This window comes from Meleagris gallopavo, chromosome 3 (genome assembly GCF_905368555.1).
Source record: "Meleagris gallopavo chromosome 3, MGAL_WU_HG_1.1, whole genome shotgun sequence".
In the NCBI taxonomy this organism is placed as follows: Eukaryota; Metazoa; Chordata; class Aves; order Galliformes; family Phasianidae; genus Meleagris; species Meleagris gallopavo.
Window position 1 is genome coordinate 36,391,044 of NC_139406.1, and position 19,840 is coordinate 36,410,883.

General features: G+C 40.5%; 1 protein-coding gene across 9 annotated transcripts in view; it reads left to right on the forward strand.

Annotated features, from left to right (window-relative positions):
• The first annotated feature begins 1,323 nt into the window (after positions 1-1,323).
• The window catches only part of MBP (myelin basic protein), a 106,382-nt gene continuing 87,865 nt past the window's right edge, over positions 1,324-19,840 (forward strand). For 2 of the 9 annotated variants that reach the window (XM_085220661.1, XM_085220669.1), the window contains exon 1: positions 1,593-1,733. The gene's annotated coding sequence lies outside the window, so the exon portion shown is untranslated. Of the gene's footprint in view, positions 1,437-1,592; positions 1,734-1,851; positions 2,000-2,088; positions 2,399-2,446; positions 2,523-8,222; positions 8,269-19,073; positions 19,336-19,840 lie in introns of those variants that run through there. The other 7 variants (XM_085220664.1, XM_085220666.1, XM_085220662.1 and 4 more) reach the window with 7 other exon arrangements.

Genomic DNA, 19,840 nt, shown 5'->3' on the forward strand with positions numbered 1-19,840 from the left:
ATAAGGGCAGAGGTGTTTACTTGAGGACTGAAATTCAGCATTGCCTTTCAAAGTTGATAAATGTTTGTTAAAGTTGTGACAAATACAAACAGCTATCCTTTAAAACTATGCATAAACCCTAACTATCCAACTCCTTTAACATGCTCCTCAAATTTCCATGAGAAGAAAGTGGTATTTTTCACAACTGAAGAGACCAACTCAAAGTAGTGTTGCCTGTCCTTCAAATATGGAATTCCCAGACTTTTGAGCATGCATACCGCTGATATCCCATCTATTCATTTGCAATCCTTCCTTATACCCGTGATTATTTTTTTTTAATCTCATACTTCAATGTTCTAAGAGTTTAGCATTCAGTTTGGTAGCCTTCATATTTAGAGTAATAAAGGCACACACTGCAAACTTCTACTGTGAGGCATTGCTTGTAGGAAGTTCTCTTCATACAGTGAAAATATTTATCTAAATGACTGCTCATCTGTTAGAGCCTACAGTTTATAAAGTGGCCAAAAATATTGTCTAAAACCTCCTCCATCTTCATAGATGAGAAGCAAGCCAAAAAAGATTTACATACTTTGTATGAATTAGTGGGTAGTTGACATAATAACTGTTAATCTGCTGAGGCTTAAACATGATGCACTTGACAGGTGCAATAGATAAATAGAGAAATCACAATGAGCCCCCCCCAAACAAAGACTTGATTAAAAAAATAAAAATAAAAATAAAAAAATTAAAAGGGAAAAAAAAGCCCTATGCATAAATTTACTTCCTATTTTTGCAGAAGTAATGTGTAATATGAAAAAAATATATGTATTTACCACTTGCACAGGATGGAAACAAACATGACTTGTTCGAGGCACTCATTGACGTGAACTTCCCTCCCAAATTCAGGTGAAATTAAAAGGGCAGTTTCTCTTCGTTCTAGGATACAGAGCACCCTGAGGGTTCGTGCTTTCAGACTTCTCCCCACAACCATGCGTTAAGTTCGACTGTGACACCAAGCCACGGGCCAGGCAGGTTTTATCACGGGGAGGTGAGGCCTGGTGAGGCAGAAAGTTACGCCAACGGCCTCTGTCTGACCAGGCACAGCACAGAGTTACATTTACTGGCACACGACTTTGATTTTTCTCCATGAGGCCAACTGCCTTGAGTGAGGGGTACCCAGGGCTGTCACATAGCAAAGGGCAGCAAGCGGGCAGGCGGCCGCTATTAGCCTCCCCGCAGCCTGAGGCAGGAACTCACACACCCCGGGGAAAGTCGGAGCCCTAGGAGCAAGTCCGTGCCTCCCCGCGGGGCTGAAGGGGCTCATCCGCCCCGGCTCCTCCCGGCGGAGCGAGCTGCGGGGCACGGCGGTGCCCCCTCCCGCTGCCTCTTCCTGGTCGGAGACTGCCGTGCGCGGCGGGGAGCGGCGCTGCAGCCGCCGGGACGCACCTCCGGCACAGGTAGCGGGGGCCGCGGCCGGAGCACCGCGCTGCGCGAGGGAGGAAAGGGAGGGCGCGGGGCAAGGAGGCGGCGAGACAGTGACCCGCAGGCACGACCCCGGAGCAGCGAGCGGGAGGAGCCGCTTCGGACGGAGGAAGGGAGCCGCACGCTGCGGAGCGCGGCGCGGATCGCCTCTCTCGGCGGCCAGCCTTCCCCCTGCCGCCAGGAGAGAGGGGCTGCCTGCACCCCAGCTGCCCCTGCCCACGGCGGATGCAGCGCGCAGCCCCCGGAGCGCCTTAAGCCAGAAGGAGACGCCGGTGCGTTGCCGTTTACTGCTTCGCTTAGGTTTATTATTGCTTTTCCTTCCGGCGGGGAGTTGCGGGAGGTGGTGCGCTGCGGGGAGCGGACCGAGCGGCTCCCCCGGGGCGGGGTGAGCAGCGTTGTGACTTGCTGCTGTTCACCGCGAGCCGGCTGAGCACAGGAGGGGCGGGCGGTGCCGCGGGACACCGGAGGTGTAGCGCAGCGCAGGTGGCTCCGGCACAGCAGGTGGCTCCGGGCTGCCCGCTGCCCGCCCGCGGGACAGGTACGCTGGGATGGCCGCCGGGCGGGGCGCGGGGTTGCTCCCCAGGCGGGGGCCGTGCGTTACACAACCACCCCGGGGAGGGGGGAACGCGTCCCAGCCGGCAGCGGGAGGCCCTCGCTCTGCTCCGTGGGCTTCCGGTTTCACATCGCGGCCGTGCCCGGAGTTTTGCAGCTTGAGAGCGAACTTCTGCTTTTTAATGTTAACCCCTCAAAGCCGAGCTGCGCGGCAGGCGCCGGGCTAAGGAGCCGGGCAGGTGCTGGCCGTCGGACCGGTGCTCACGTCTCTCGCCCTTCTGCCCCGGTGTCTTTTAAATATATATATGTATATTTTTTTTAGGCTGCCATACCCTTGGTGTGCTGGGGCCGTGCGATTTCTACATAGGGTTTGGCAGTGTTTAGAGTAAGTGTTATCAGCGTGTTTGTGGTGCTGCCGGCTGCTGGGTTACCAGACTGCGGTTTTGGGTGTTTTGTTCTTTTAGCGTGTATGTGGGGACTCGTGGAAAATCGCTCCGTGGTTTATCCTGGTAGGAATGTAAACGCTTGTCTTTGTAGTTTGGAATAGGTTATTCACGGCAGTATTTCTTGTGAGCATCACATTGATCCCTCAGAGTACTGGGGCTGCATTCGGAATGCGGTTGGTTTTGTACAAAAGAACGAGGAAGCGATGAAAGGGTATGATGAAATTACAGCATTTGAAAATGCTGGAAGCATTCTTGTTGAGGAACTGATATTTTCCCCCTTCTTGTTTGGATCAGAACTGGGTCTTGAGTGGGTGTATATAACACTTTTTTGTTTTTGTTGTGTCTGGTAGTTGTTTTTAAAATGCTGACATTGCGAAGTATAAGGCTGTGTCTGTGGAATCGTAGAATGATTCAGGTTGGAAAAGACCTCGGCCACCTCTACCATGCCCACTGACCACGTCCTTCAGGGCCGCATCCACACAGTGCTTCAACACCTCCAGGGATGGTGACTTCCCTCCCTCCCTGGGCAGCCTGTGCCACTGCCTCATCGCTCTTTATGAGAAGAAATTTTTCCTAGTATCCAACCTTTCCTAAGACATTCTCCTAATACGCAATGGGAGCCTTGCTAGTTCCCAGGCATATAGACTTAAACTGGAAATTGTGAGGTGATGGTGTCTAAACTGTTGGCTGGAAGGATGACAAAGTGCTCGCTGTCATTCATGGTGAATAATAACAGAGCAGGAGAGCTGTCTTAAGGTTTGTGTTAATGGTTTGTTAATTACTGCTGGCAGCTGAGCAGGAAATAGACTTTGATGGTCTTGGAGCAGTCGATGATGACTGGTATGAGCCTATCAAAGCTCTTGAGCATCATGGATTTTTTTACATTGGCTCTGCCTATATGCATTGTGAATTATTAAAAAAACACTACAGCAGGATATACATCGACCTGCTGGAACACGCAAGAGCAGATGCCAGGGGAAGGCCATGCTAGGGAAAGGCTCACAGGGACCTCTGACCAGGCATTTGTGGCTCCAAAAGTCCCTAAGGTGAAGAGTTGCCTTTGTGTTGGACAAACCTTTGTCTTTCTGTGGTAGGTTTGAACCCATTTAAACTTCTAGTAAGAAAATAGGGAGGTACTGAGGAAGTAAGCAGTATTATAACTGTTATAGATCAAATGGGATAGTTGAAAGTCAATTTCTGGTTAGTAAAATCCAGTGCATAGGAGTTATATTAATGAATAGTAACTTACTGAAGAATGTTCACGCATTGGGCTATGAAATTATCCATTTTAGATAAAGCTTGGTATTTATAACAAACAACAATAAAAAGTAGTGTTATGCTCTTACAGTGCATTGTAATGCAATGAATTCAAGTTCGTTCTCACTGAGCAGAGGATAAATTCGAAGTTATGTTATCTTTACTGGGTTTATACTAACTAGACAATTAAAAGCAGAACTTGAGCATTTACACTATTTTAAAACTGTATTGTACATTAACAACAAAAAAAGGTACTTTCCAAGTCCCAGTTCTGTAATGATAATAACTATGAGTAAGATAGTGGGTATTTGTAACGTGTCTGGTCATTATCATAGTGATAAACTTTGGTCCACCACAGACCTTTATAATAGGAATTTTAGGAACTTAAGAATTATTTCATGTTTTTTAGGAACTTAATTTTGTGCATTCGTGAAAATTTTATTGACAATCTTGTTCTTGCATTGGGCTTTATTCTTCATTAACTTGTTCTCATACAACATCCAGATTTCTGGTCAGCTGAGGCCTTCCATCCTCAGCCTATCAGAAGTACAACAATACCAGACTCAAGATATCCTGCACATACAGAGAAGAACAGTGTCTGCTTTCAAGGCATGGCAGCAACCAGGGCTTATCACTGATCACCTCACAAATCAATAGCAGAACTGGGACATGCTTCTGCTGCTTTCCAGCTTCCACTGCTTTCTAGCTCTGAGAGTTTGAGAAGATGAGTGTTAGCGGGACACTAGATTAGAAATGAGCATACATGGAATAGTGATAGGCAGAAAAGCAGCTTGGCCTAGGGGAATGCCATTGAGCTCTGTGAGCACTGCTGGGAGAAACACAGAATGTGGAAAATTGATGCTTGAGTCTCAGTATTGCTGCATATGCACAAATTTCCCCTTTGTTCTTTTTGTGATGTTTTTATTCAGTACTCCATATAAATTATGCATAAGATTGAAATAGCCACTTCAGTTATTTATTCCATCAAATAGAACATATCATTATAGTTTAGGCTCTAATTTTTCTGCTACATGATTGTTATGACTAAAGAAACACTTTCATTATAAACTGTTGAGAGAATACAGATTAAACTGGAACCCACATCTCATACTTACTTGTAGCATGAATAGCAAAAGTTGTAAGTGTTCAAATGATACACTGCCCATTTTCTGTTAACTTCTTCCCTGCCAGAAGGCAGTGATTTGAAATAGAGAAGTGCCTGTATATCAGAAAGTTGAGCAGTTTGATTCAAATTTTCACTTACCAAAACTAAACTGAGTTAATCTTGATGAATACAAGCAATTCAAATAGTCAGCAATACATAGTCAGGATTTATGTGGGTGAAACCTAGTGTTCCTTGCCATAGGCGCTGACAGCCTGTATTTGACAAGGGAGGAGTCTAGAACGTTTGCAATCCAAGACTCCAATCTTGCATAGAGGTTTAAAGTGTAAAGTCTATCACAGATTAAAGGATAGCACAGTTTTCCGGTGAGGTGCCAAATCCCGTGGTGATGTTACCTATGCACTGCTGGCAGCAGTAGGTCAAGAATGTTTAGATGCAGTTTTGATACAGCCAATTGATAGCACTGTATGAAACAGGAGTTTCCTTGCTTTCTTTAAAGTACTCTGATGAAGGTGGCAAGTGTAAAAGCTGATTCAGTGCTCCAGATTTGCTAGGTGCTGCCAAAAAAAAAACCCAACAAAACAAAAAGCCAGCAGGACACCATCATTTTTTGAAGCCTGAATTTATTTATTTATTTATTTATAATGTATAAAGTAGAAGTAACAACCAACGGAAGAAGGATCAGAAAAAGGATATGTGCTCTAGTGCTTCACTGCTCAAATATCTGGAGTTTCAGACAGATAACTCTGGAATCCAGTACTGTATTTGCTTATTACTTCTATTAATAGCCATTTTCAGGGGCACCCAGCCTTCTGCGTAAACTGCTTAATTTGAATCTAATCAGATATTGAGTGTAAAATAATCAAGTTAGTCTCTGAGAGACTAATCCAGTTGCTCCTGATGCCCAAGGCAGTCGCTGGCTTCAGCAGAGTTTGCATTATAACTGTATTACTGTACCCTTTGGTCATGGTTCTGGGTCTTGTACTAATTGCTCCACAGGAAGATTGTCCTTCCCTAAGGATCAAGTGAATGCTTTGATCCCAATATAGGGATCCTTATCAGGCAGTAAATTAAAATGGCAGGAAAGAAATCTAGTTCTCCAGGGGTTTCGCCCACCCAAGAATTTAGACAAGATGTTCTTAATTATACTAAGCACTGTAGGATTAGCTGTGGTTGAAAGGGATTCATGAAACTTTGTTGGCATCCCTCCCACAGTGAGACAATGATAGTGTCTGATCTTCTGTACTCAGTGACTCTAAGTAAAGGGTCTGTCACACCGTTTTAGTTGGTTTTTTGGTATTTTTTTTTTTTTAACTTAGTTGTCTCATACACATCATTCCTTTTTTCTCTGTTTATTTCTCTGGTTATTTTCATGTACTAGAACACACAAAACAATTCCTCAGTCCAGCCATCTAATCACCATTCAAATAGCGAGCATAATCCCTGTTGAACCCACGTGTGGGCTTTTGCGTAGTGAACAATTCTCATGTCTGTTACATAGATAATGCATAGCAATTTCATTAGCTTTTCTGAAGAACAAATTGTACTCATGTTTTCTTGCTCTCCCAGCTGTTTTCGGAGTTGTGTTTTGTTTGTTCTTTTTTACCCTTGAATTCCAGAAAATAGCAGTAACTCTCATCTTCGCTAACTACACCCCATCTTCTTTGAGAGGTTTGCAGGGACTGTCCGTTCTGAGAGGAGTTGATCATAATGAGTTTAACTTTTCTTCAGGAATCAGAAGGAATACAACCTTCTGCTGTTTGCTTTAAAAGATTCATAGTCTACTGAGAATAATTATTTGTGGCTAAAGCATTTCTAAGTAACTTAAACCGTTCTAGACCGTAGTATTTGGATTTAAACATTCTGTGTTTCTCATATTCAGATAATAAAGTATAAAATTTTATGCTTCTTGAAATGCTCATTTAAAAATAACGGAAGAAATTTTTGGTTAATAAAGCAGAAATGTTTTTTTGAGGCTTCTTGCATCAGTTGAAGTGAGATCCCAGCTCTGCTGCTTGGAATAGCTATAAATCTTGGACAAGTCCCAGGAAAGCCCACACAAAGGGCAAGTGAGAGAAAAACAAGAAATAACGTGGAAATTTCCAGCTATTTTCTTTCTTCTGTTCTGAAATGATTTTGAAATAACTCGGTAGAAGTTAGTTTTCTATACCTTTATTTCACCATCGATTTTTTTTTCCCCTAAATTTTAGTGAAGTCTTCCAAAGGGGAGAAGCAAGTAAAGTAATAAATCTGAAAAGATTGCTCAAATCAGTCTTTCCCTCTCTGAAGTACACTAGGACTGCACTGAAGGAGCAATAGTGCTCTTTCTGTTTTTTTTTTTCAACTGTCCCCAATCAATGTATCAGCTGTAATAAGTTTGCTTTGTGCATTGAAAGAAAGACTCTTTCTTTTAAATTTTGTTCCAACATTTGCAAAATTTCTTAGTGTATTGTTTTAATCCTTAATGTGTCATTTCTTAAACATTTCAGGGAAGCGTAAGCATCTGGAAATGCTGAACTTCAATCCTTTCTACTACAGATTGGAAACATTAACAGCTGAGAGAATCTAGCATCTAACTATTATGTTTTGAAAGTGAGAGGAAAACAAAGCAAATACACAGCAACAGATATTCCTAAAATTAATTTGGAGTTGTAGAGTATATGTGTTTTAATATCTTTACCTAGTGCATTATCTTCAGCTTCTGCTTAGTGTTGAAATCTTTGTGTCACATGTGAAGATGTTTTTGTTCTTAGTGTTCTTTTTTAGAAGTCAGAATTCAGGTAGTGCAATGCAGCTGGACGAGTTATAGCTGTCTTTGGAATTCTGTAACTTGAAAAAAAAAAAAGTCTTGCAGTGGGAAAGATCAGTATTAATAGATTCACATAAAGCTGTTATGTTCTTTTAAGTTCTGCCTATGTATCGTTTCTAACCTTTGTACTTAGTCTTAATGTTTGCTTTTAATCCTTGACTGTCTGGAAGCATTTCTTTAAGAATAAAGGAGAGAGAACTTGTTGTCAGAAAAACAAATATGTTCTTGGCACTTGGCTACATTTTCCAGTTTGTTTTCTTGATCATGGTTTTGTGAATAGAGACAAGACCATGAAAAATAATGCCTATTTGCAGTGGACTAGGTCAGATTAAGGGCTTGTATGTTGCAACAGCACCCTGCCATCTTACTTGAAAATATATGTGTTCCAAAGATTTAAAAAGTCCTGAAAAACATCTGTTACATAGTGCCCAGCCAACTTCTTCAATTCTAAATTGGACCATAAAAGTTAGGGCTTTTTCAGATTAGAAGGCATTGCTTTATATCCAGACGTCTTTCAGAGGACAGTGTGTAGTTGCTCCTGTTGACTAGAGATTTACTGTCAGCCCTTCCTGGAAACAGTGTTGCCTATGTGCAGTATGGTGGTAGGAAGCAGCATGGAGGTAAGTTCATCTTGGGACATAAAATGTTTTACTGGTAAAAGCATCACAGTAAAATCATAGTTTCCAGTGTAATAACTTCAGCCTGAAGTTGTTCTATGCCTTCTACTTAGTATTAGTGTGCTTTGTTTTCTTTGTTAGATAAGATTTCCTGTACTAATGTAAGGTGGTGTCTTTATTTTCATCTTCCTATGATATTTTGAAGTAATTTAAGTTCAAATTGCTGTCACCATGTAGGAAGGTTGACATCTATAACAGCAATTGCTCTTACCTAGCCAGATGTAAATTATTAACTATTGTCTTGGCCTACGTTGGCACCTGATATTCCAGGCACATTGCTGAAGTATAAATTTAGATTGGTTATTGCTGACTGAGTAGTGGAAGTGATCTTTATCCTCAAATTTTCTTCATTGCCTATCTATCAGTGTCCCCTTCCTCTTGTCTGCTACAACTAACCAATCTCATTCATTTCTCAGCCTTTGTATAGCCTGGGTTAGTGTCATACAGTCTATACATACATACATACATACATATATATATATATATACACACACACACACACACACACACACACATATATGTATATATATGTGTGTATGTGTATATATATATATATATGTATATATGTGTGTGTGTGTGTGTGTATATATATATATATGTATGTATGTATATGTATCTTTTTTGACAGCCACTATTGTACTCCAGCCTCAAAATCTGCACGTAAAGATGAATGTCATCCATATACCTCTGATTCACTTTCATTTTCTTCTGACTAGTTTATTTAGAATTTTGGGTGGCTTTCCATGGCACCCACTCCCAGAAAGTTCTCCTGGAGTTTGTGACAAATTCCCTGCATAACCTAGACTTAGCCAGTCTAAGAAGAGACTCATCAGCTTCTGGGATCAAAGTTAAGTCCACAGCCATGACCAAAAGGCAGACCAAAAGATGCTGAACTATTGTGGAAACAGTCTCTTGATTGTTATAGGTATATGAAACACTCTATAAATGAGAAAAAACGGTAATATTGAAGATGGGCAGAACTTCTTCACATTTTTGAAGTCAGCATGGGTGTGAACTGTCCTTTTATTTTTCTGAAAGCAAAAAGAGAACAGTGATGCTTTATTTGTGATTATTTCTTGGCCTGCAATATTTGCTGAAGTAGTTGGAACAGACTTGGAGGGAAACACACTTATCATTTACTTTGGCTCTTGTTGTGCCTTTTACTCTTGGACTCTCTCCCCCGATGATAGAAATTAAGTGTATCAAGGGTCGTCTTGTTAGACAAAGTGTGTAATCTGTAAAAACATTAACTCCCTGGCTTGTTTTTTGTCATCTTTTACCTGTGCTATTACTTTGCCTTGACTTGTTTCTGGAGAAGAGGTAAGTATAAGATTCTACATAGCTTTCATCAGCATAGTCTGAATCAGCACTGTTTGCCTGGAGGGCAAGCAGTAATTTGGCTTTGTTTTGTTCTTCAGAAAATCTTTCTCATCCAATGAAAAAGAGCCTGCAATAGGATCACATGGGAAAGTTGTTGTAGTTATTGTTGGTTTTTTTAAAAGGTGCTTTTAATAGGTGCTTTTCAACTGAATGCAGGATTGTTGATATAGAAAAGTTTGTCTGAAATTTTGGCTGAATACTAGAGTGGATGAGTGGATTGTGAAATGTTCCTTTCTCCCCATTTTGTGGTTGAAAAAAAGCTTTTTATGTGGAGATATTATAATACTTATTTAAAAAAAAAATTCTAACTACTGAATCCCACAACATTCTTTAGTATGGTGAGAAATTGGTTCTAAATAAAGGCTGTAGCCACAAGTAATAATTCTGTGTACCCCTGGAAAGTGTGCGGAGGGTTGAGAAATACTCTTCATTACTTGTAATTGGCCTTTTATTGTTAACAGCTTGTAAATTTCATCTCTTTGTGAGTAATATTTTGTCCTACTAATAAGCTTTAGTGGGAAGGCTGATAGACGCCTTCCACAAATAGAGTACAACAAAATACAGCAACAACAAAAGTATGCTCTTTGCCTTAATGCAGTTATCTGGTGCCATGCTGAGTATGAGCATATTAAGAGTTCTTAACTGCATTTTTCACTGTACCATAAAGGACTTTTGTAGCTGCCATGAAGCATATACTGTACCTGTAGTCTCTTCTTTATAATTAGATTTTGATTTTTGCTTTTTTTTTTCCTTTTAAAACTGCAGATCTGCCAAGTGCTTTTTTTGAGTTAATTGTGTTCAGTTTTACTGACGCAGCGAACCAAGAAGCATTACAGAGGTTTTGAAGGACTTATTCCAGTTAAATAAATACATGCATGGGCAGTTTTTGTCATTTGTGTAAGTGGATAAAACTCAGAACAGTGAAGATTTTTGAATTATACTGCTTGTATGTGGATTGTTTGTACTGCATCTATTGTGGATGCTTGAAATTTCTCTTGTCTGCTTGGATGTGTTGTGCATAAATGTGCATGCTGTTTATAGCATGTTTACATAATTCCAGCATTGATTCATATGACAGTTCATTTTAGAAGGGACCTCATGCGATCTTGGCCCACCTTCCTGCCTGAAGCAGGGTCACGTACAAGATCAAGTCAGGTTACTGAGGGTCATGTTGAGCTTGGGCATGGAAAGCTCCAAGGACAGAGATTCCACTGTGTTTTTCATGGCCATCTCCTCCAACGCTTGATCATTCTCACAGTGATTTTTTTTTTTTTTTTTTCATTTTATCTGATAAACATGTAGTAAATATCTACCTGGCTATGGCTTATACTGTTCTCCACTATGCACCTCAGTAAAAATCTGGGCTCTACCTTTTCAATAATCTACTCCTGGATATTGGAAAGTTGCTATTAAGTGCTTCAAAACCTTCTCCAAGCTGAACAATCCCTGTGGCTTCAGCCTTTCCTCATAGGACTTGTCCTTATGGCCTTTCACTGACCTTGCTTCAGTTGGCTGATGCCTCAGGTTGGGCCTTTGGAAGCAGACACACTACTCCAGGTACAAGAATAGTGGATGCTGCGTGAAGCCCCCATTGCTGCCAACTGGGCTGCTCACTCATGTCTCACTTTCTGTCTTCCAGGATTCCTGGACGCTTTTTGACAGAGCTGCTCAGCAGCAAGTGAGTTCTCAGCCCCTTGCTCAAGCCTAAGCCATTCTGAAAGGCAGCCCTGTCCTTCAGTGCATCAGCTGCACCCCTAAGTACATATTTTCCCCAGACTTGCTGAGGATGTGTTCTTTACCCTCTGCTGGGTTGCTGCTAAATATATTAAAGATGGGTCAGGAAGCCCTATCTGCTTGTAACCAGATTATGCATAGAGTGTGAACTGTTGATGACTACTAGTTGAACCTAATAATAGATTTTTTCATATCGCCTAGTCGTCAGTCCATCTAAACTGCAACCTAGATCAGCTTAGATATGAATATGCTGAGGAGACAGATGGTGTTGACAGTCTTGCTGAAAGCAAGCTAGGTGACACCACTCCTTTCCTCAAATCCTGTGATTTTATCATAGAGAGAAATTATAGTGGTCAGGCATGATATAATTTTGCTAGATCCGCGCTGACTATTCCCAATCACCCACTTCTTAAGCCTAGAAATGGCATTCAGATGGGCTTACATCTGAGCATAACGCAGGGAGAACCTGACACTACCTACCAGTGAAAGTGTTCTGGACTGTGATGCTTTCTTTCCCAGTGACCTTTCAGAATTGGTAACCTGTGCACAGTCCCCATCCTGCACTCCTTTTCTGGATGCCCAGTTGTTGTCCAGCTGTAGGTACTAAGTCACTTGTCACAAGATGGGGCACCTGAATCTTGGGAAAGTGGTGATGAATCCATTGGGACTTCATATGGCCTGAGGAAACACACTTGTTAGGAACAGGATGTTGGTATTAGAGTGGTTCTTATTGCTTGTGTATGTCATTTGCAAGAAAGGGGGGTGGCAGCAGGAGTGACAGTAAGTTTAATAATTATATTGTTTTGGACTGTTTATTATAGTCAGTGAGCTTTATCTTGGCTTCTCTTTTGTACTGATTTAATTCCATAGTATTGCCATTAGGTTCATAATAACAAGAAACATAGATGCATGTGTCTGCGAGAGGAAGTCCTTATTTGCATTCTAATTGGCATTTAAAGCTTCACCAGTCCTGTGGTGCTTTTTTTTCCTTTTACTCACCATTTTGATATTCCCTTACTACTCATAGTAGTAGTTGGTTTAAAAAGGTGTTTTTTGGAAAACACGAACCAATCTCACATGTAGCAAGACTTGATTTGAATCTAGCAGGAAATGAACAAATTTAGCCTGTTGGTATGGTACTCCAAAAGTTCACAAGAACTTATTGAGGAACTTAGTATTCTTCAGATCTTATCATTGGCACCACGTGAACCCTTCTGGTTCAGGTCTTTGCATTGTTGAACAGTGGTTACTCTGTGTAGTGCATCATGTATCAAAACAGTTTCATCATATGATGATAGTTGCCTTTAGTTTTATGCTGTATGGAGTTAAGTGCTATGTTTTGTATATTCATTTTTATTAACTGTGTTATTGTTTAGGATCTGAAAAACCTCTTGTGAGTAAGGTTATAAATGTGCTTAATGAAACTTTTCTGCAGAGCCAGCATCTGAACTGAATGTAACAGTAGTTATGTTTTATGATTAGTAATGTTCTAATAACAATACTATCAGCAATAAAGTCATCAGAAATACAGCTTTCCTGATATGCTTTGAATGGCATGTATAATTAGCTCACAGTTTTAATGCTTCTAATAGTGCTTAGTTTCAGTAAGACTTTAATACTTTGGAAAAAAATCATAGCAGATTGCAAGTAATCTGAAGTATTTTAATTCTATTTTACATGTATTCCAAAATCTTAGGTAATTTTATTATACAATGAAGATTTGTAAACTGACAATGTGTATATGGGAGGGGAAAAAAAGGCAAATGGTAAATAGTAAGTAGTGCCTGTGGAGTAGATTTTAGGAACTTCTGTATCTATGGAACTTATGCTTTAGGAATCTGTTTTTCAGGCTTTAATTACTTGTGAAGTGTAAGATCACATTTTTTCTGTCCACTTTAGTAAATGAATAAAAGATTAACATGCAGATAAAACCTTGGCACAGTATTACATTTGAAGATGGCCAAACGATTAAAGGTATTTCACAATCAGCTGATTGTCTAACCTGGGAAGAATAACCAGAGCTTTGGCAAGAGAGCAACTAAGTAATTTTGTAATCACACAGCAAAGATTATCGGCGCACATAAGCATGAAAGCCAGTTTTGCAGTGTATTCCTGGTGCAAAATCACATTGTAATCTTGTGTGGGTTTGCTTGCCTGAGAAAAGACCACTCAGCTGAGCACAGCCAAATGATTTTATGGTAAGTCTAATCTCATGTATCGCACTGAATGTGCTGTATATATGCAACAAGGCCTTATGACAGTGTTTGTTTTCACACTGGTTTTTAAATACATAACAGATAGTTTATTCTGTATATGTCTTTTTGTGGTATTCAATCATCTTGTGATGATTTCTTTTATTGACTGAGAGAGGCACTTGAGCATGTTGACTCAATTCCAGTGTATAATTGCATTCTGTATATAAAAATTTCTCTTGTAGTGTCAGTTGAGTCAGTTGGCTGTCATTTACTCTTTTAGACATTTTAAGTGTACCCAATGTTTCAAAGATTTCTTCAGTTCATAGCATTATAGAATGGCTTGGAAGGTACCTCAAGGATCATCACATTCTAATCCCTCTCCCACAGATAAGGCTGCCACCCACTAGATCAAGTACTAGACCAGATTGCCCAGCATCTCATCCAACCTGGCCTTATTCTTAATTGTTTATTACTGGAATCCCTGTGCTTGAAAGGTATTTGAACAGATTTTTATCTTTATTGTAACTGAAATTGCCACTAATTTTTACAGGGATGATCTATGATTTAATGGTCTGACTCTACAAAGAAACCCAAATTTAAATAGTGTAGTATCATTCAAGTTCCTGTAAGCTATCATTAGATAAAATTAAAAAATACAATTATATTCTCTTACTTCAGCCTCTGTTATAAAGGATAAGACTCTTGCAGTACTATGCTTACAGTGTAAGAACGGGCATGCATGGTGGGAAGGGAAGCATGATGAAGCTGTCTCAGTTGTGCAGAGTGGTGCATCCTGACTGTGGGCAAGTTGCAGCATCCAGAGGGTGAGCAAACGCTGAGCAAGCTGCTGGCATGGCAGGAGTGTTAGGACTTTAAGTGACTAAAATAATAATTGATACCAAAATGATTGTGTGCCCTTGTTTCTGCTGAGTCGTGAGTGTGTGACACCATTCTTGTGCCAGCCCATATGCATCCCAGTCCTACTTAGTGTGAAGTGGCTGCCTCCATCATTGGCTGCCTGTATTTCTTCGCCGTGTGGCACCTGAGAGAACGTGCATGAAATTATCTGCAACACTCCTCCCCTGCAGCAGATAACTAATGTGTGGTGGCATGACAGTGTTTATGGACTATCCATATGATGTAATTGGCAAAGTAAGGGGAAACTTGTGTCCATTACTAATTGAATTTGGGGGTGAATTTAAGTGAACTCTGATGTGTCCAAACAGAGGAAATGTTTGCGTGCAGCTTGGTTTAAAAACAAACACACAAACAGAAACCAGTTACGATAGAAATCGCTTTCCACTTTGCAGTCTTTGTATGTTTCTCATGTTAAGTAGTGCTGTTAGAGTATGTTTTCAAACACCCTTAGCAGATGCTAAGAAGCCTGTGGTTTGGGAGGGGGGCAGTGCTGTGGTTTCAGTTTTTTTCTGTTTGAGTGAATATGCCATGCTTCAAGGTAAAAAGTGGGGAAATGTTTTTTCTTTCTTGTCATAGCAATATTTTGTTTTTGATGTTAGCGTTAAATTTCACAGGTGTTTAAACCTCACACATGGAATGGATTTATTAATAAATACTTCCACATAGCAGTGCATTAAGCTTATAGGATGTACCAAAAGAAGACTCTTACAACTGTAACATTAACATAGTAATGGCAGGTTTGACCATTCAGAATTATTGTAAGTTTTAGAATATCACTTGTTAAATATTTGGGACCACAGCTGGGCAGTGCTGACATAAAGATGGGACTGGTTCTGTGCACACAGGTCATCAGCAGCTGTTCAGGAGGGAAAGCTCCAGCTGCAACATTCTCATTAACCATAAGCACTGACTTAGAATTGCTAGGTTTCCGGTTAAAGAAGAAAAAAAGTTATAAAACAGCTAAACCTCAGTGTAATATTGCTTGCAGACTGACCTATTACAGATTTCAATGAGAGCTGTTTTAAGCAAGATACTATATTTGATAAAAGACCCATTGTTTTCTCTGATAAATAATTCATGAAAGTGTTAAGTGACAGAGCTTCTTGATTCTAGTATATCATTTGTACTTGAGAAAGTATTTTGAATTCTTGACTTCCCTTTGAGTATTATAAGCTGTTGTTTCTTGAGAGTGCTGCGAGTGAACTAAGGTCTGATAGAAGCACGTTAGATGGAGTTACTGTTCGGGGTAAGAAAGAAGGAATTTATCCAAAGGAGTTGTTTTCTGAAAGTCTTTCTTCAATCTTCTTTCTTCAATCTTCTACAAAGATAGAGGCACCCTTATTAGCTGGATCAACCGTATGATGTTGCAAGCTTGTGATGGCTGTTGCTGGAGATTCTGTCAGGGTCAGGTGTCAGTAGGTGAACAGATTAAGTCAAAAGCTGGTCTGGCCCTCCTCTGTCCTGCCTTGCCCCATGTGTGCTATCGAGAGATGAAATAGTGATCACACTCCTGTCTTTTGTCTGGAAGGCAGCAAGGTTTTCTGTTCTCCTCTGGTTCTTCCTGACCCTTGCTCTTTTCCTATTTAGAAACACTCTGACATTCATCTTAGATTTATATCTGGACAGTGTATATTTTCTTCTCTTCCAACACTGTCTTTTAACCTTGCTTTTCTTAAGTTTGACGTGTCACGGGTTTTTGTCTTATCCCTGTATAATGAGCTCCCATTGCTTTCATCATCCTGGCATCTCTTCTAGTAAAAAGTTCACACTGCTACACGGGGCTGAGCAGCCCTGAACCTTGCATCCAGCAAGCAGTTGTGCTTGTGGGTTGTGTGGTGACATCAGTTCTTCCCTGCCTTGACTGGGAATATCCCCTTGTGACTCAACGTACGTCTTTCTTTTTTTTTTTTTCCCCTGCCAAATCACGTTGGTGACTCACGGTTATCCTGTGATCACCTCCTAGACTGATCTTTCCCCTTGGTACCTTCCGAAACGATGGCTGGTTTCCCACATCCTGTGTGACTATGCTAATCACAAGCTCATAATTTAACGCTGGAGCCGTTTATAAAAGGCAGGCCGGGGATCGTACTGTGGTTGCTGTTCTGCCTTGTGATAAGCCTGAGCCTAATGGTTAGCATAATGCGTGCTGAGGAAGTCTACTGAAATAGTCTACTGTGTGTGGCAGAATACCTTGTTGTATTTTGATGGGGTCTCGGTGCAAAATGCTGTGATGCTGCTTTGCCATGTCATCGTGGCTGTCAGAACTTGAAGTCCTCAAAGAGCTTTTTAAACAGGAGAGGAGACATTGGTTGTGATTGCAGCGCCAGAAGGATGCGGTAGCTGAAAAGGGCCTCCTGAATTACAGCTCTGGATTTAAGTTTCTAATGTCTGCTAGGCTGTAAATCATTTTTTTTCTTGCTGTCTTTCCTCTCTCTATGTTCTATATCTGTGATATGGTGGAAAGGTTTGCCTTCTGCTCATGTGTTTTGTGCCCTTGAGTTGCCTTTAGGGAAGGAATGTTCTTTCTGTCTGTCTTCTCATGCTGTCTGGCATCATAAGACTCGGTTTCATAGCTGTGAACCCTGTCACAATTATTATAATTGAAACATTTTCTTCATTGTTCTAGAAACATTCTGTTAACAATAAAAATAGAATACTTTGTGTCCTCATACCTCATGAGGGAAACTTGTTCAAGGATATTGTGACATTGTGATGGGTGCTGTGAATACCTTTTAAGAATACTTAGCTTTTAATCATATAGAGGATTTGAGGAGCATCTTGGTAATCATCTTTGAAAATGAATACATTGCTGCTAATCTTATTAAAACACAAGTTTCCTACTCTGTTATTTTGACACATTGCAAGATTTACTTATTTATTGCACACTGAATAAAATATGTATTTGATGTAAGTGCTGAACTGAAACATAGAATCATAAAAGTTGAAGAAAGTAGTGTTTGGCCTGGCACATTTCTTTGTCTTCCTCTTAACATGAAGCAGTCTGATTTCCTTTTTAATGAAAGAAGGGGAAATAATTGTCTTGTGCTGTTTTTTACGTTGTGTTCAAATAGAATTCTATTTTTCTAGATCTGTTGTTCTCTTCAGTACTAATTCAGTAATGGTTATTTCTATATTCTTCGTACATAGCCTGTATAAAAACTGAGAGTACTACATTTAGTACATGAAATTCAAGATTGAAGTGAAGCAATATCTGTGTGTGATGCAAAACGACACACTTTAAAGCGTATCTGTTGAGTTACACAGCTACAGTACTGGTATCAGAGCAATGTACAGACCTAAGTGCTTTCTCATGCAGATTTCAGTGACAGGCTTGCTGCTGTTACTCATAAATAATTTAAAATTCCAGGTGCAACAACTCACAGCTGAGTGACTGGAACCTGCTGAGCTTCTGACCTCAAGTGAATAAGGGCCAAAGTACCCAGCATAAAATTCCATTTGGAAAGGAGACAAATCTGTTGATTTCTCAGGTATATGGTTGTCCTCAGCAAACGGTCTTTTTGCTTTCTTAGTTCAGAAGAGAAAGCAAACCACTACTGCTATCATTGACAGACAAAATCCAAAATCAAAGTCAGGCTAGACCAGGCTCTGAGCAACCTGATCTACCTGTAGATCATGGAATGGTTTGGGTTGAAAGATATCCCTGTTCATTGCAGGGAGTTGGGCTAGGTGACCTTTAAAGGGCCATTCTAACTCAAACTATTCTGTGATTCTATGAAAATCCCAAAACAGTGTCACAATATCTGTGTTGCTACAGTTAGAAAATTTGCTTCTCTGTAGCTCTGTAAGCCACTTTGCTCTTGGAATTAGTTTATTGATTTAGAAACAGAGCAGTTTGCACGTACCTGCTCACGCTTCATGAGTGTCACTTGCAGCTTGCAGAACAAATGGCTTTGTGCTGGACAGTCTCATTTGTGCTTGTGTTAATGAACTGTGGATAATAGTGACCTATTGGAAGGATCCTTGAATCTTAGTACAGACCTTAAGCACAAATTGAAAACTTGGGGGCTAAGTTTCCATGAAGTTACTTCAAATTTAAAAAAATTACTTTCAAAGCATGGTTTCATGTGTAAATGCTCAGGCAATCAGGCTAGGAAAAGAGAAGGCAAAAAGAAGAGAGAAACTTAACACATAAACACTGAGGAACCTAAGGATGCATGCTTTCATGTCTGGAAAACCAGATTCAGTTTTGTGCCTCCTTGGCAGTATGTTTATGGGGAGGGAGAGGCGGCTTTATAGTGGTAGGCTGAGCCAAGAGGGAGTCAGCTAGGAGTAAGGTGAAAAGTCAGAGTCTTTCGTAATGTCTATATTTATGCCAAATGTAATAGAGGAGCATTTACAGGAAACCCAACTCTAGGTCGGGTATATTTACAGTATGGAGAGATTATGTATGAAGTCAGAACAGAGAGAAAGGTGGGGCGGGGAGAGGTTTTTTTTTGGTTGTTGTTATTTAAATGAGAAAGATATAGTGGTTCATTGTTTTCTGACAGTAATGTTAACGGTATCTGGAGAGGATGAATCATCTTGTCCTGTCACTTGAATATGAGAAGATAAGAGCCAGCATATGGTGCCTTTGATTCATGAACATTCAGAGCTGCAGGTGTGCGTTTTGACATCAATCTGTGGTGTGTTAGTGCAACACTGATCGTCAAAGTGGCTGTGTTGCTGGGGAGCCTCGGTGACCCGTCTTGCTTATAAAGAGAAAATATACTGCTCATCACTGGGAGAGGACTACTTGTTTTTCTAAGTGAAGACACAGAAAAATGTGAGTCTTCAAATGTATCTTGTTTTGATTTTCGTGGTATCTCTATTTTTATGTGCAAACAGGTGATAGATCTTCTCTGGGTGCAGAGTACTGTAAGCTCAAAACTTGGAAGTCTCCAAGTAACAAATAATAATTCTTGCTATATGACTTCTTGTTTGTTCCTTGCCTTTTCCACCAGTCTTACTAGGAAGATCATCATTGTGGCCTGCAATTATTGTGTGAAACTGGATTCCGTTTTCCTTGTTTCCTTTTTTCCTGGTTAATGCTACATTTATGTTATGTTTCTTTGCTCAGTAATTTCTCTCGCTTTGAATACTTCAGCATTTAGGACAGGTGTTATTCGTTGAGGCCTCTCTATTTTACTGTCTTTTTTTCCCTCATTATTTATTAAACTGCTGTGTCAAAATAGTTTGTCCCTTGAGTGCATGAGTGCTGGGGAAAAAATCATCAGTGATTCTGCCATTGTGCCTCTGAGCCTTTCCGGAGGGTTGTGATGAGCTGATGC